The sequence below is a fragment of the Panthera pardus genome, unplaced genomic scaffold (assembly GCF_024362965.1).
Source record: "Panthera pardus isolate Hobbes unplaced genomic scaffold, ASM2436296v1 HiC_scaffold_22, whole genome shotgun sequence".
NCBI lineage: Eukaryota > Metazoa > Chordata > Mammalia > Carnivora > Felidae > Panthera > Panthera pardus.
In genome coordinates this window covers 33,697,547-33,712,403 of record NW_026526788.1, presented here as the reverse complement: position 1 = coordinate 33,712,403, position 14,857 = coordinate 33,697,547, and the positions used below count along the sequence as shown (strand labels likewise).

At 36.9% G+C, this 14,857-nt stretch overlaps 1 protein-coding gene and 1 long non-coding RNA gene across 23 annotated transcripts in view; one reads left to right on the top strand and one right to left on the bottom strand.

Annotated features, from left to right (window-relative positions):
• USP54 (ubiquitin specific peptidase 54) overlaps positions 1 to 14,857 on the top strand; it is a 133,864-nt gene that overhangs the window by 51,777 nt on the left and 67,230 nt on the right. The window contains exon 3 of one of the 22 annotated variants that reach the window (XM_053909552.1): positions 12,178 to 12,252. The exons of the other annotated variants lie outside the window; for them this stretch is intronic. The gene's annotated coding sequence lies outside the window, so the exon portion shown is untranslated. The remainder of the gene's footprint in view (positions 1 to 12,177; positions 12,253 to 14,857) is intronic. 22 annotated transcript variants of the gene reach the window in all.
• Positions 11,914 to 14,857, bottom strand: part of LOC128779008 (uncharacterized) — a 182,381-nt gene continuing 179,437 nt past the window's right edge. Inside the window, exon 2 of the long non-coding RNA XR_008424837.1 lies at positions 11,914 to 12,064. This is a non-coding gene — a long non-coding RNA (uncharacterized LOC128779008). The remainder of the gene's footprint in view (positions 12,065 to 14,857) is intronic.

Genomic DNA, 14,857 nt, shown 5'->3' with positions numbered 1-14,857 from the left:
TCTCTCTCTCTCTCTCTGCCCCTCCCCTGTTCATTCTCTCTCTCTCTCTCTCTCTCTCAAAAATAAATAGAACATTAAAAAAAATTTTTTTAGAGAGTTTGCATGCTCTACTAACTGAGCCAGCCAGGTGTCCCCCCAAATTCCCTAGGAATCATAATCAGAGCTCCTATTTTGTACCTGGCCCTAAATATTTTGCATATATAATTTTGTTGAATACTCTCAGCAGATCATATATATTATAGGTAGTAAATGACCTGAAAGTCATAGAGCAGGATTGGAATGTAGATTCATCTTATTCTTTATCATCATCATCAAAGCATTTATGCCTCACTTACTAATACCAGGTACTAGGCTAATTAAACATGTATACATTATTGCATTTAATCTCCACAACAATCCCATGATTTAGATGTTATTTATTAATCCCATTTTACTGATGAGGCGCCTGAGACTTCAGTAACTTGGTTAAGATGATACAATTGTTAGTTGTTAGGTGGTGGAGTCCAGATCTGTTCTACTTTGCTAACTCTGAACCCTAAGTTGTATAATTCACATTGTGTTCTCTGGGAATGGTACCCCTTGGATCTCCACTGTGAGTATGGTGTTTCCTGAGGTTATGCAATATAGTTGGCCCTGCAGAGCCTGCACTTTTAACCACTGTGTTCTCTGTACTATCATGCTCCTTCCCTCAGAAGTCAGTAAATCATCTTTACAACTCTGGATCCTTATAAGGATGGGCTAAGTAGCCTGCAACTGCCATTTCTGAGTTTGTCAGTTACAACAAAGTGAAACATGTCTTCTTGGCTTTGTATTTTCTTTCTAATTGGTTTTGGAAAATTTGTTTACATGACAGTTTTCTAAGTTCTTATAAAAGGAAAAATAAGGCTTTCTATTTTTTATCAGCATACAGTTCTTGTTGTTGTACATGATGTAATAATTTGAAGCTGCCAAAGTCCAACCCTCAGGAAATTGTTTGAGTTGAGTAACTGTATTCACTGGGGAGTTTGAGATAACTAGCCCATAAATCAACAAATAGGTTAGCCTTTTTTTATGGTTGTAGATGCTTATCTCTTTATTTTCAAGCTTGAATCAGAAGCAAATATTGATTCAATTGTTAGAGTCTCCATTAGAAAAAACCTACGGTATCGCAAGCTAGATATGGGCATTTGGGGGGCTCTTTTATTTAAGGAAAGTCAGAATTTATCAGGGTGTTGGAATTGGTTGTTCTAGGTACTTATCCCTTCAAACAAAAAGTGTTCTCTTTCAATTAAACTTTCAGCGATTCACTGCCTATATATTCAACCTTTGTGTGGAATAAAAAGATGCCCTTAAGGAATATATGCTATAGTCCATGTACACAAATAACTGTAACATGAGGGAATGTTCCACATGTTCTGAGACCACAGAAGAGGATGAAATAAGTGAAAATGGAAAGGTGAAAGAGAGAAGGAATCTGGGAATGCTTTTTATTTATTTATTTTTTAAGAAATTAAAATTTTTTTGATGTTTATTTTTGAGAGAGAGAGTGAGTGCGAGCTAGCGGGGGAGGGACAGAGAGAGACTGAGACTCAGAATCCGACCAGGCTCCAGTCTCCGAGCTTTCCACACAGTGCCCAAGGCGGGGCTTGAACACAAGCCGTGAGAATCACGACCTGAGCCAAAGTCCCACGCTTAACCAACTGAGACATCCAGCTCCCCCAGAAAAATTTTAAAGTTTATTCATTTTGAGAGAGAGAGAGAGGGAGGGAGAGAGAGATAGCATGAGCAGGGGAGGGGCAGAGAGAGAGAGAGAGAGAGAGAGAGATTGAAAATCCCAACCAGGGTCTGTGCTGTCCTGGGAAGGGTGGGAGAGCTCAGTTTCCCAAATGGTGATGTCATGACCTGAGCCCAAATCAAGAGTCATCTAAGATCATCTAACTCACTGAGCCACTCTGGCGCCCCTGGGAACGCTTTTGATGCAGCTTTTGATTGCAGGATACTTACGATTTTTAACAAGAAGAAATAGAAAGGAAAGGCACTCCTGGTGGAGGTAATATTAGAGCCAAGGTGCTGAGGGAGTAGAGTACAGAGCATATTCATTATACAGAAAGAGTCTAGCTTACCTAGAGTGGAGGATGAGTGAGGGGCACATAATAGGTGCTCAGTGAAATTTTTGATCAATGAATGAGAGAATAGAAGTTGTAGCTGGAAATAGTGGTAAGATCTAATAATTTTCAAACTTTGTGCAGGCGCCAGGCATATTGAATTCATTTTATAAATTAATAGTTAATTTTACTGGAAGAATATGTGTATATAAAAATATGTAGTATAAAAATCACAATCATGAAAATGAGTCAATAAGAAAAAAAAGCTGTCAGGGGCGCCTGGGTGGCTTGGTCGGTTAAGCATCCAACTTCAGCTCAGGTCATGATCTCACGGTTCGTGAGTTCGAGCCCCGCGTCGGGCTCTGTGCTGACAGCTCAGAGCCTGGAGCCTGTTTCGGATTCTGTGTCTCCCTCTCTCTCTGCACCTCCCCTGTTCATGCTCTGTCTCTCTCTGTCTCAAAAATAAATAAACGTTTAAAAAAAAATATTAAAAGAAAAAAGAAAAAAAAGCTGTCAAAATAGGTCTGGTTAACTGCTTTTTTTTTTTCTTTAAGTTTGCTATTTGTTCATGTTTTTGCCCTATTAGTACTAGAATAGGAAGACAAAAAATTATGGGACAGAAACTTGTAAAAAAATCCATCCATTAATTTTCCCTTTTATGAATTAGAAAAGTACCATTTTTCTCTAGCCAAAAGAATGTCCCTTCTGGGAGCCATTAAAGATTTTTGAGAAAGAGAGTAATGTGGTATTTTAGGAGTCCTCTTGTAGTTACATGTAGGATTGGAAGCTTGGCAATGAGTCAGTAAGGTGGTGCTTTGATCCAGAGGTGGTGAGGGTCTGAACCTTAGCAGCAGTTACAATGAGAATAGAATGAAAGGAAATAGACATCCAAATCTAGCCCCCTGTTTCTAAAAAGAAATAGTTACTAGTTATTAAACAGCTTTCATATTCTTAGTATATTAGGTGTCTTCAGTGATTGGTTACCTCTGGTCCAGCATCCTTTCATTGTATTTTTAGGGAAAATGAGTTTAAATCCCAATTTTAGTTTTACTTAAGAAAATAATGAATTATAGATAATATATCCATGAATTATGGATAATTTAGAAAATAGAGAAAAGGGTATAAAAAATCCATAATTCCATCACCATAATACCCCCCCCCCCCCCTTTTTTTTTACATTTACTTATTCTTGTGGATTTAAAACGTTTTCTAATAGTTCATTCTGGGTAAATCAAGTTCTGAGAAACAGGTTCCTGAACTGATAGAAGAACCCATTAACTGCTATACGGTGATGTTAAACATAATAAACCCAGAGATTTCACATGAAGGCTTCACTGGACTCCAGTTTACCAGGATCACAAACTATGTCAATGTCTCCTCTTTTCCTGTAAATCTTAGTCCACTTACCTTTATGCATATAGATCTTATTCTTCCAAATACCTCTCTGTTCCCTGTTGGGTTCAAGGTTCCATCTCCTTCAATGAATTATTTATACAGTTTAAAGTTTTTTTTAAATTTTGAACCAATTTTGGACTTACAGAAAAGTTGCAAAAATAGTTCAGCCGGCTTCCTCTAGTGTTATCATCTTATATAACCATAGTACAATGATCAGAACCAGGAAATTAGTATTGGTACAATACTACTAATAACTAAAGACATTTTTCAAATTTCACAAGTTTGTCTGCCAGTGTTCTTTTTGTTCCAGGAGCCTATCTAGGTTCTCACATTGCATTTTAGGTGCTTTTCTTCTTTAGTCTCCTGCATTCTGTAAAAATTCCTCAGTCTTTGTCTTTTGTAACTTTGACATTTTTGGAGAATATTGATCAGTTATTTTATCAAATTTTGATTTGGACTTTTCTGATGTTTTCTCATGATTGGACTGAGGTCATATGATTTAGGCAAGAATACTGCAAATGTTGTGTCCTTCTCAGTGTGTTATTACAATAGGATTCATGATGTTAGTATGTATTATTGCAGGTGAGGTTGACCTTGATTGTTGATTAAGGTGGTTTCTGCCAGGTTGCTCCACAGTAAAGTTAATAGTATCTTTTACCTTGCAGTTAATAAATATTTTCATGGAGATACTTTGATGCTGTCATTTATATAAATGTCATATTCTCCACACATGAGATTAGTAATGTTTACTTAGAGACTTCAACGAGCTTTTTTTATTATGAAATAAATTTCCTTAAAAGACCTAATCCCTTCTAAGCTTTCTACACCTTTTACCTGGTCTCATCAAAGGGTCCCCAGGATTTGTAGCAACAAATAATTTCTACACTTCATTGATCTTAGCCAATTTCATGTCCCATTTATAATGAAGTCTCCAATGCTAATAACCTGTAGATGTATGAACCTCATTTACCCCACTATCTCTTAGGGTGACCGGCTCTTTCTTCCTGGCCAAGTGCTCCTCTAGGCCTCATCTCTCTTACGCACAAGCCAGTTTCATTTCAGCAAACATTTGAATGACTATTTTTGTGTTTTTTAGAAACATTGGCTAAGAGAGGCTGACTTTGTTGATGAGGAATACAGTAGGGGATAATTAGAGTAGCTTCTGCTATAGTCTGGTTTATTACTTTGGCCTCAGAAAAATGGCAGTACATTTGAGGTGCTGGATATACTTGTGAAGTAATTATTCTTTGTATTTCATTAATACAGAGAAATAAAATTTTTTTCCCTAAATTAGCTTCTAGAACATTACTTTTAAGGCTGGCAGTCTTGAGCTATGATCTTTTAAGTTTTTTGGTTTTTTTTTTTGTTTTGTTTTTGAGAGAGAGAGAGAGAGAGCAGGGGAGGGGCAGAGAGGGAGAGAGAGAATTCCAAGTAGTCTCTGCACTGTCAGCGCAGAACCCAACACTGGGCTTGATCCCACAAACTGCAAGTTCATGACCTGAGCTGAAATCAAGAGTCTGACACTCAACCAACTAAGCCACCCAGGTGCCCTGAGCTATGATCTTTTAAATTAGCCCTGTTGGGGTGCCTGGGTGGCTTAGTTGGTTAATATCCAACTTCAGCTGAGGTCATGATCTCACGGTTGGTGAGTTCAAGCCTGGCGTTCGGCTCTGTGCTGACAGCTCAGAGCCTGGAGCCTGCTTCAGATTGTGTGTCTCCCTCTCTATCTGTCTCTCCCCCGCTCGTGTGCACTCTGTCTCTCAAAAATAAACAAACATTTTAAAAAGTTAAAGATAAAATAAAATGTAATAAGCCCTGTCACTAAAAAAATTTTTTTTAATGTTTGTTTATTTTTGAGAGAGAGAGAGAGAGGGAGAGAGAGTGAGTGAGAGAGTGTGTGAGCGAGCAGGGGAAGAGAGAAAGAGGGAGACACAGAATCTGAAGCAGGCTTCAGGCTCTGAGCTGTCAGCACAGAGCCCGATGCAAGGCTCGAACTCGCAAACTGCAAGATCATGACCTGAGCTGAAATTGGAGGCTTGACTGACTGAATCACCCAGGTGCCCCAAGCCCTGTCATTTTTATTTTGTCCACCGATCCTCGGTGGAATTATCACAATAGGTTCAAGAATCCAAAATCCAAATGTACATCAACAGTATAATTTACCTATTTAGTGCTAATAAACTAAATACAATGACTAACATACTAGATGTTGCTTTGATTAGTAAAATACAAATTTATTGGTATTACTGAATTTATTATTTTTTAAATGTTTATTTTGAGAAAGAGCACATGCATGTGTGCATGAACTTGGGGAGGGGCAGAGAGAGAGACAGAGAATCCCAAGCAGTCTCCACACCAGCAAGGAGCCCAGCATGGAGCTTGATCTCATGACTGGGAGATCACGACCTGAGCCAATATCAAGAGTTGGATGCTTAACTGACTGAGCCACCCAGGTACCCCAGTATTACTGAATTTAAAGTAGCTTTTGAATTATGTTTTTTCTCAAGTAACATATACTATAGGGGCCCATTTTCTGTAATAGGATTCAGATTCTATGGACCCTGAAGCTCATATAATACAGGGGTCCTGCTTTTTTTTTTTTAATTTTATTTTTTTGAGTTGTAATGTTCTAATAAATATTAAAGTAAAATACTTTTGTTTTATTAGCAAATCAACAATTAACAAAATATTTTAATTTTGGTAAGGTCTACTTTTTTCTTTTTAAAAATTAATTATTTTTAAATTTACATCTAAGTTAGCATATAGTGGAATAATGATTTCAGGAGTAGATTCCTTAATGCCCCTTACCCATTTAGCACCCCCCCCCCCACCCCGCCACAAACTCTCCAGCAACCCTTGTTTGTTCTCTGTATTTAAGAGTCTCTTATGTTTTCTCCCCTTCCCTGTTTTTATGTTATTTTTGCTTCCCTTCCCTTATGTTCGTCTGTTTTGTATCTTAAAGTCCTCATATGAGTGAAGTCATATATTTGTCTTTCTCTAACTAATTTCGCTTAGCATAATACCCTCTAGTTCCATCCATGTAGTTGCAAATGGCAAGATTTCATTCTTTTTGATTGCCGAGTAATACTCCATTGTATATATATACCACATCTTCTTTATCCATTTGTCTGTCAATGGACATTTGGGCTCTTTCCATAATTTGACTGTTGTTGATAGTGCTGCTATAAGCATTGGGGTGCATGCCCCTTCAAAACAGCACACCTGTATCCCTTGGATAAATACCTAGTAGTATAATTGCTGTGTCATAGGGTAGTTCTATTTTTAATTTTTTGAGGAACTTCCCTACAGTTTTCCAGAGTGGCTGTACCAGTTCGCATTCCCACCAGCAGTGCAAAGGAGATCTTTCTTTTTAATGTTTGTTTATTATTTTTGAGAGAGAGAGAGAGACAGAGTGTGAGCAGGGGAAGGGCAGAGAGAGAGGGAGACACCGAATCCAAAGTAGTCTCCAGGCTCTGAGCTGTCAGCACAGAGCCTGATGCGGGCTGGAACTCACGAACTATGAGATCATGATGTGAGCTGAAGTCAGATGCTTAACCAACTGAGCCACCCAGGCACCCCATCAGAGATCTTCTTTCTCTGCATCCTCACCAACATCTGTTGTTGCCTGAGTTCTTAATTTTAGCCATTCTGACAGGTGTGAGGTGGTATCTCATTGTGGTTTTGATTTGTGTTTCCCTGATGATGAGCGAAGTTGAGCATTTTTTCATGTGTTGGTTGGCCCTCTGGATGTTTTCTTTGGAGAAGTATCTATCTATTCATGTCTTTTGCCCATTTCTTCACTGGATTATTTGTGTTTTGGGTGTTGAGTTCGATCAGTTCTTGATAGTTTTTGGATACTAAAATACATGAGCTTCACTTCAGGTGAGCCCTGCTCTCTTTCTCGCTCTTGTCCCTCCTGGGATTCTCTCTCTCTCTCTCTCTCTCTCTCTCTCTGCCTGCCTCTGCCCCTCACTCACTTTTGCCCTTTTTCTCTCTCTCAAAAAAGAACAAAAACAAAAACAAAAAACTTTTTTGTTTTTTTTCTCTGAAGTTTTATTTAAATTGCAGTTAGTTAACATGCAGTGTAATATTGGTTTCCTGGGACATCCAGTGCTCATCACAAGTGCCCTTCTTAATACCCCTCACCTGTTTAACCCATTCCCACCCACCTTTCCTCCTACCCTCAGTTCTCTATAGTTAAGAGTCTTTACAGTAGTTTCTTATGATTCTCATGATTTCAGTTATTGTAAATGGCTCCTCTTTCACTTCTTCTTCTTTTTTTTTTGTTGGTAGTTTATGTATTTGAGAGAGAGAGAGTATGTGCATGTATGCCAGTGGGGGAGGGGCAGAAAGGGAGAGAGAAAATTCCAAGAAGGATCATGCTGTCAGCCTGTCAGCACAGAGGTCTAGGTGGAGCTCAATCCCATGAACCCTGAGATCATGACCTGAGCTGAAATCAAGAGTCATATGCTTAGTGAGCCACCCAAGTGCCCCTCTTTCATTTCTGAGTATATTTATGAGTCTTCGCTCTTAGTGTAGCTAAAGATTTGTCAGTTTTATTTATCTTTTCAAAAATCCAGCTCTTCATTTTATCTTTTCTATTCTCTTTCTAGTATGTGTTAAATTAACTTGATTATGGGAGTCCTTTCACAGTGTATACATATATCACATCATCACATTTTATACTCTATTATATACTACATTATAATTTTATTTGTCAATTATACCTTAAGTGGAAAAATATTATGAACAGAACTTATTTAGGGCTCTTCAGAGTCTATTCAGCAATAGTATAATACAGGTCACTATAATTTATTCAGAGTTGAGAGCAATACAGTAATTTCTTAGATGCTCTTTCTCCTCTTTCCACCTTTGATTGATTACTTCATAGTTTTAAGACTTGGCTGGAAACTAGTAAATGTGGGTAAAGATGATGATATATTTTCTGTAGAGTTTGGGAATAAATAGCTGCCAGGTAGCCTGCTATCTCTCAGTTTGTTGTAGTCTAGGACTGTTCTCTGCAGAATGCTGAGAGTCCATTGGTTGCTACTGTGAGGGGCAAAATCAGAGAGGAGTACTTGGTAATAGGCTATGGGAGCATTTTTAATTTAAATTTGAATAAATTTGTACATACAGCTTAGTTGCCATTATCCAGGTGGTGGTTATTTTATTTATTTATTTTTAAAATATAATTTATTGTCAAGTTAGCTAACATACAGAGTATACAGTATGCTCTTAGCTTTGGGAGTAGATTCCCATGATACATCACTTACATACAACACCCAGTGCTCATCCCAACAAGTGCCCTCCTCAATACCCATCACCCATTTCCCACCCGCCCCTGCCCTCCCCATCGACTCTAGGTGGTGGCTATTTTTAATCATCATATAATGGCATAAAAACTAAACAAGATTCTCTATTGAAACTGTATGTGGACACCTTCTTTGGAATAGACTGACACTTAAGTGTCATGCTCACTTGTAATGTATATTACATGCTCACCAAGTTTTTTTCTTTTTGGAATCTGCTTGGGATTCTCTCTCTCTCTCTCTCTCTCTCTCACCCCTCCCTCTCTCTCTCTCAAAACAAATAAGTAAACACTAAAAAAATATCTTGCTTGATAAGATGAAAGAATTATATGGCAAGTTTATATATATATGTAGTTCATACTTTTTCTGTATGTATAGGTAGAGTCACAATTTATAAACAGAAAGATGGATTATATGACAAGTAAAAGAAGCTTTGGTAAAATTTTGTGATAATGTAACCCACAATAACAGATATATAGATATAACACAGTTGGCTTCTGACCTCCATCCATTCCCCATTCTCAAATGGGGTGGGATAAAGCTCATCCTTTAGAGATGGAGGGTAACAGGGGACCCTAGAAACATTGGTATAATAGAAACATTAATTGTTCTTAAAATTATAGAAAACTTATTTAGGAATTAAGAAATGGGGGTGATCTCTTCAGGCTTGAGGTGGCCAAGGAAGGTTTTCTACGGTTTTTACAAAGAGGCTGGACTACGTAAAGAGGGGAAGAAGGATATTTAATATCCCAAGTAGGTAAAACAGAGTTAAGGTCACAGAAATGGAAGAACACTTTGGGAAGAAGGTTTCATATAGGGAAATAAAAGGAGATAAATATAAAAGGTAAATTAAAGTCAGATTGTATTATTAGGAAACAAGCTAAAAAATTTGCGTATTATTTTGCAAGAGGGATTTTTTTGGGAAACTTTTTTTAATTTACACTTCAGAATATGCTTTTTAAAAGCAATTTAAAAATCTTTGGTAATTTACATTAAATTACCAAAATTTACATAAAAATACCAAAATCTTTTTGGTATAGAGTTCTGAATTTTGCTAAATGCATTATAGAGATGCCACCACAATCAAGGTACAGAACAGTTTCATCACCCTGGTACTGCTTCTTTGTAATCAACCTCTACCCTTACTCCCAACTCCTAGCAACCACTGATCTATTCTGACTTTTAATTTTGACATTTCTAGAATGTCATATAAGTGAAATCATGTAGTATATAGCTTTTGAGTCTGACTTCTTTCACTTAGCATAGTACATTTGAAATTCATCAGTGCTTTTGTGTATGACAGTGTTCTTTACATTTTATTTTTGAGTCTATTGTATGGATGTACCATTTACCAGTTGAAGAAGTTTTGGGTTGTTTCCAATTTTTCATGATTATGTGTAAAGACACTATAAATACTTGTATGCAGGTTTTTATGTGAGCATAAGCTTTCATTTCTTTTGGGTAAAATACCTAGGAATGGGATTGCTAGGTCATATGGTAAAAGTATATTTAACTTTACTTATAATTGCTAACTGTGTCATGTTTCATTTTCATCAGAAATTTTGGAGAGTTCCAGTTGCTCTATTCTTCCTCATTAGTACTTTTTTTTTTTTTAAGTTTATTTATTTATTTTGAGAGAGACAGAGACAGCACAAGTGGCAGGGGCAGAGAGAGAGGGAGAGAGAAAATCCCAAGAGGGCTCCACGCTGCCAGTGCAGAACCCGACACAGGGCTCAAACTCGCGAAACTGTGAGATCATGACCTGAGCTGAAGCCAAGAGTTGAGTGCTTAACCGACTGGGTCACCCAGGCGTTCCCTCATGAGCACTTGTTATCATCCAGTTTTAAATATTTTTTAGCACGGTTTAAATATTTATGATTTTGTTTTTAGCTATTTTAATAAGCACATAGTGTGGTTTTAATTTCCATTTCCTAATTACTAATTATATTTAATATCTTTTTATATGTTTGCTATCTGTGTATCTCCTTTAGTGAAGGATCTGTTAAAATCTTTTGCCCATTTAAGAAAATTGGGTAATTTTTCTTATCAATGAGTTTAGAGGATTCTGTATATATTTTAGATACAAGTCACTTATCCATTATGTGATTTGAAAATATTTTCTTCCAATCTTTGCCTTGCCTTTTTATTCTCTTAACAGTGTCTTTTAAAGAATAAAAGTTCTTAATTATGATAAAGTTCAATTCTTTAATTTTTTTTTCTAATGGACTGTGCTTTTTTGTTATATCTAAGGAATCTTTGCTTAACCAAAGGTCACAAAATTTTGTCTTCTAGAATTTTTATAGTTTTAAGTTTTCCATTTAGAACTATGATCCAATTTGAGTTATTTTTGTGTAGGATATAAAGTGTGGGTTAAGGTTCACTTTTTTGCATGTTGTTCAGTTATTCCAGTATCATTTGTTGAAAAGACTATCCTTTCTTCATTGAGTTGCCTTTCCACTTTTATTAAAAATTAGTTGACCACGTATATGTAGGCCTGTTTTGGCCACTGTTCTGTTCCATTGATCTGTCTATTCTTTCACCAGTATTGTATGGTGTTGACTATTGAGCTCTACAACTTTGTTCTTCTGTTTCAAAATTAATTTGGCTATTCTAATTCCTTTGCCTTTTCATATAACTTTTACAATCAGCTAGTCAATTTCTACAAAAAGAAATCCTGCTAAGATTTTTATTTGACATTACATTGAATCTATGGATCAATTTGGAGTGAACTGACATCTTAAAATTGTTCAATTTATGAACATGGCATACCTTTCTACGTTTAGATCATCTTTGATTTCTTTCACCAGTGTTTCATAGTTTTCACTACATAGGTCTTACATATGTTTTGTTATATTTTTGCCTAATTATTTTATATTTTGTGGTGTTATTATAAATGGCACTGTAAAAATTTTCAATTTTAGTTGTTTACTGCTAGTATATAGAAGTATAGTTAATCAGTGGTTTTTTTGTACTGACTTTGTGTTCTATGACTTACCCCACATATTAGTTCTCAGAATTTTGTTGTTTTTTTTTTAGATTCCTTGGGACTTTTTTTTTTTTTTTTTTTTCAACGTTTTTTATTTATTTTTGGGACAGAGAGAGACAGAGCATGAACGGGGGAGGGGCAGAGAGAGAGGGAGACACAGAATCGGAAACAGGCTCCAGGCTCCGAGCCATCAGCCCAGAGCCCGACGCGGGGCTCGAACTCACGGACCGCGAGATCGTGACCTGGTTGAAGTCGGACGCCTAACCGACTGCGCCACCCAGGCGCCCCTCCTTGGGACTTTTAAATGTTAAAGAACATCATGTTGTTTGTGAATAAGGACAGTTTTATTTCTTCCATCCCAATCTCTCTATTTTTTATTTCTTTTTCTTGCCTTGTTGCATAGGCTGTGACCTCCAGTATGATGTTGAATAGGAGTGGTAAGAGTAGACATCTTTGCCTTGCTTGGGACTTGAAAAAGGTGAGAGTGATCCTACCTCGCTCTTCTGCTAAGGCATAATTCAAGCTTTTTACCTTTTTGTGTAAAATGCACAAAAAGAAGTAATGAGGCATATTAAAGAGAAATATTAATTTTTCAAAAAAGTAATTATATAAGTGAATTGGAATGGCAAGAGATAGGAGGCCAGCAAGAGGTAATCTATTATAATAATCTAAATGGGAAGTAATTGTGGTATAAACTAGGGTGATGACAGTGGAAGTGAAAAAGAAGAATCAATAAAGAGATTTTTGAGGGGAGAATTGATAAGACTTTGTGACATGGATAAGGAAGGAGGGGATGGATAGGAAGGAGTCCAAAACTACAGAGGTTTTCAGCCTGGGTAATTGGAAATACCATTAGTTAAAAAAAAAAAAAAAAAGATAATCAGAGAGGAGGCACTATATTTGGGGGCAAAGGAGGTGGTTTCTTTTTCTTTTTTAAATTTTTTTATGTTTATTTTTGAGAGCAAGAGAGACAGAGCACAAGTGGGGGAGGAGCAGAGAGAGGAAGACACAGAATCCAAAGCAGGCTCCAGACTCTGAGCTGTCAGCACAGAGCCCGATGCGGGGCTCAAACCCACTGACCACAATATCATGACCTGATCCGAAGGTGAACACTTAGCCAACTGAACCACCCAGGCACCTCAGGAGGTGGTTTCTGATTTGGACATATTGAACTTACAAAAGTGTGACAATGTGCAAGTATTTGGTGATTTGGTTTTAGAGTTCATCCGATTTGTGATTTGTCAGACCAGAAGTGATGGTTGAAGTTCTGACAGAGGAGGATGAGAATACCATGGGTGGAATTGTAGAGATGAGCAAGAACTTCTGATTTAAACTTTAAGGAATGTATTCTTTTAAGAATGTAACAAAGGAGAGGAAAAGTGAACTGTCAGGAGGAGGAACCAGTGTTCTGGTTTGTTATTCCATTTTATTCATTCTCTCATTTTCTTATTAATTCACCCAATGAATCCAGGATTATGTAGCCTCAAGGCAGCCAGTGTTAGGTGCTGCAAAAAAGAAGAATGAGGCCTGTGGAAAAAGCCAGTAGGTTTTGCAGTTAGGAGACTTCTTTAGATAGCGATGTTCCATGAAGGAAAGTTGTGGTGGTGGAGTCAAGATTAGCACCGTGTCCTGAAGAAGTTGATAGTGAGCATGAAGAGGTAGCAGTTGTAAGTTATTAATTGTGGAGACATTTAGTAGTGGAAGGTACAAAAAAATTTAGGACAGTAGGCATAGGAGTTAATAATTTTGAGGTGGTCTTTGTTGTTGCTGTTTTTATTTTTCTTTTTAAAGAATATAGGATATCTGTATGAGGTTATCTTTAGAGGGAAAAGAACTTACAAGGAGGAAATGTTTGAAAGGTAATAGTAATAATAACAATCATTTATACAGTAATTACTATATGCCGGACATTGAATTAGCAGTTTGCATGAATTAACTAATTTTTTAAAAATGTTTATTTATTTTTTCAGGGGAGGAAGGGTGGAGGGGGGTGGACAGAGGATCTGAAGTAGACTCAGTGCTGACAGCAGCAAGCCTGGTGTGGGGCTCAAACCCATGAACCATGAGATCATGACCTGAGCCAAAGTTGGATGCTTAACCGGCTGAGTCATGCAGGCGCCCCTGAATTAACTAGTTTTAATTCTTATAATAACTAGCAAGGTACTATATAGTTGAGAATTATAGACATATGGAGCATACCGAGGGATTGAGGTAATTTCTTGTTGATTTATCAGTGCAAATATAGTTTTCTTAAGTAAATAAGTAAACTGCTGTATAGAGTAATAGAAACTAGAAATGGGAGCAACTTTCCTGGTTAACTCTTTGGATATCTCATTGTAGTGCAGTTTGACTTCCTAATATTTGGGTTATTTTTGGTACTAATCACTTGTAATGGGGTTACTCTTCCTTCATTAGAAACTGAGATACTCTTCATGGTTTTTCCATTTTGAATCATTGATCAGTTGGACATGGTCATTCTTTGTAGACCTTCTAAAATGTTACTCTGTTCCTTGTAATAGGCTCAACTGTTTGGCTTTTTACAAATAGAAAGTTAAACTTTGTATTTTAAAAGTAATTGTAAAATTCAACTGTTTCTCCAAGCACATAGTTAAATTGTGCTAACATATCATTTGTCCTGTATGAGGGTTATTGTTCTTTTTATACAATTAGAAGACTTATTCCTGGTGGCTTACAGCTTTCTAGTATCCTGAAGTCCCCAAACCAAAATTTACACTTACACTTTCAGACATCGCAGTTCACTCATTTTAGTGGAACTCATTATTCATTCTTTGTTTTGAAAACTTGCTAGTACTTTGGCATGCCTATTACATTAAATCTCAACCACTGTGTAAAATAGGTATTCTGCCATCATTTTAACAGACCCAGAAAACAAAGTTCAGGACACTTAAATAGTTCAGGATTACCCAAAATAGTAAAAATATAGAAGTCGAACCCATGTCCTCTAACTCCAAGTCTGGTTCTGCTCCTGTTTGTATATCATAATTACATCGCTTGCTCTTATAACAACTAGGCATTGTACTGTATGTTGAGTTTTCCTTTTCATAGATGTAGTATTGAAACTT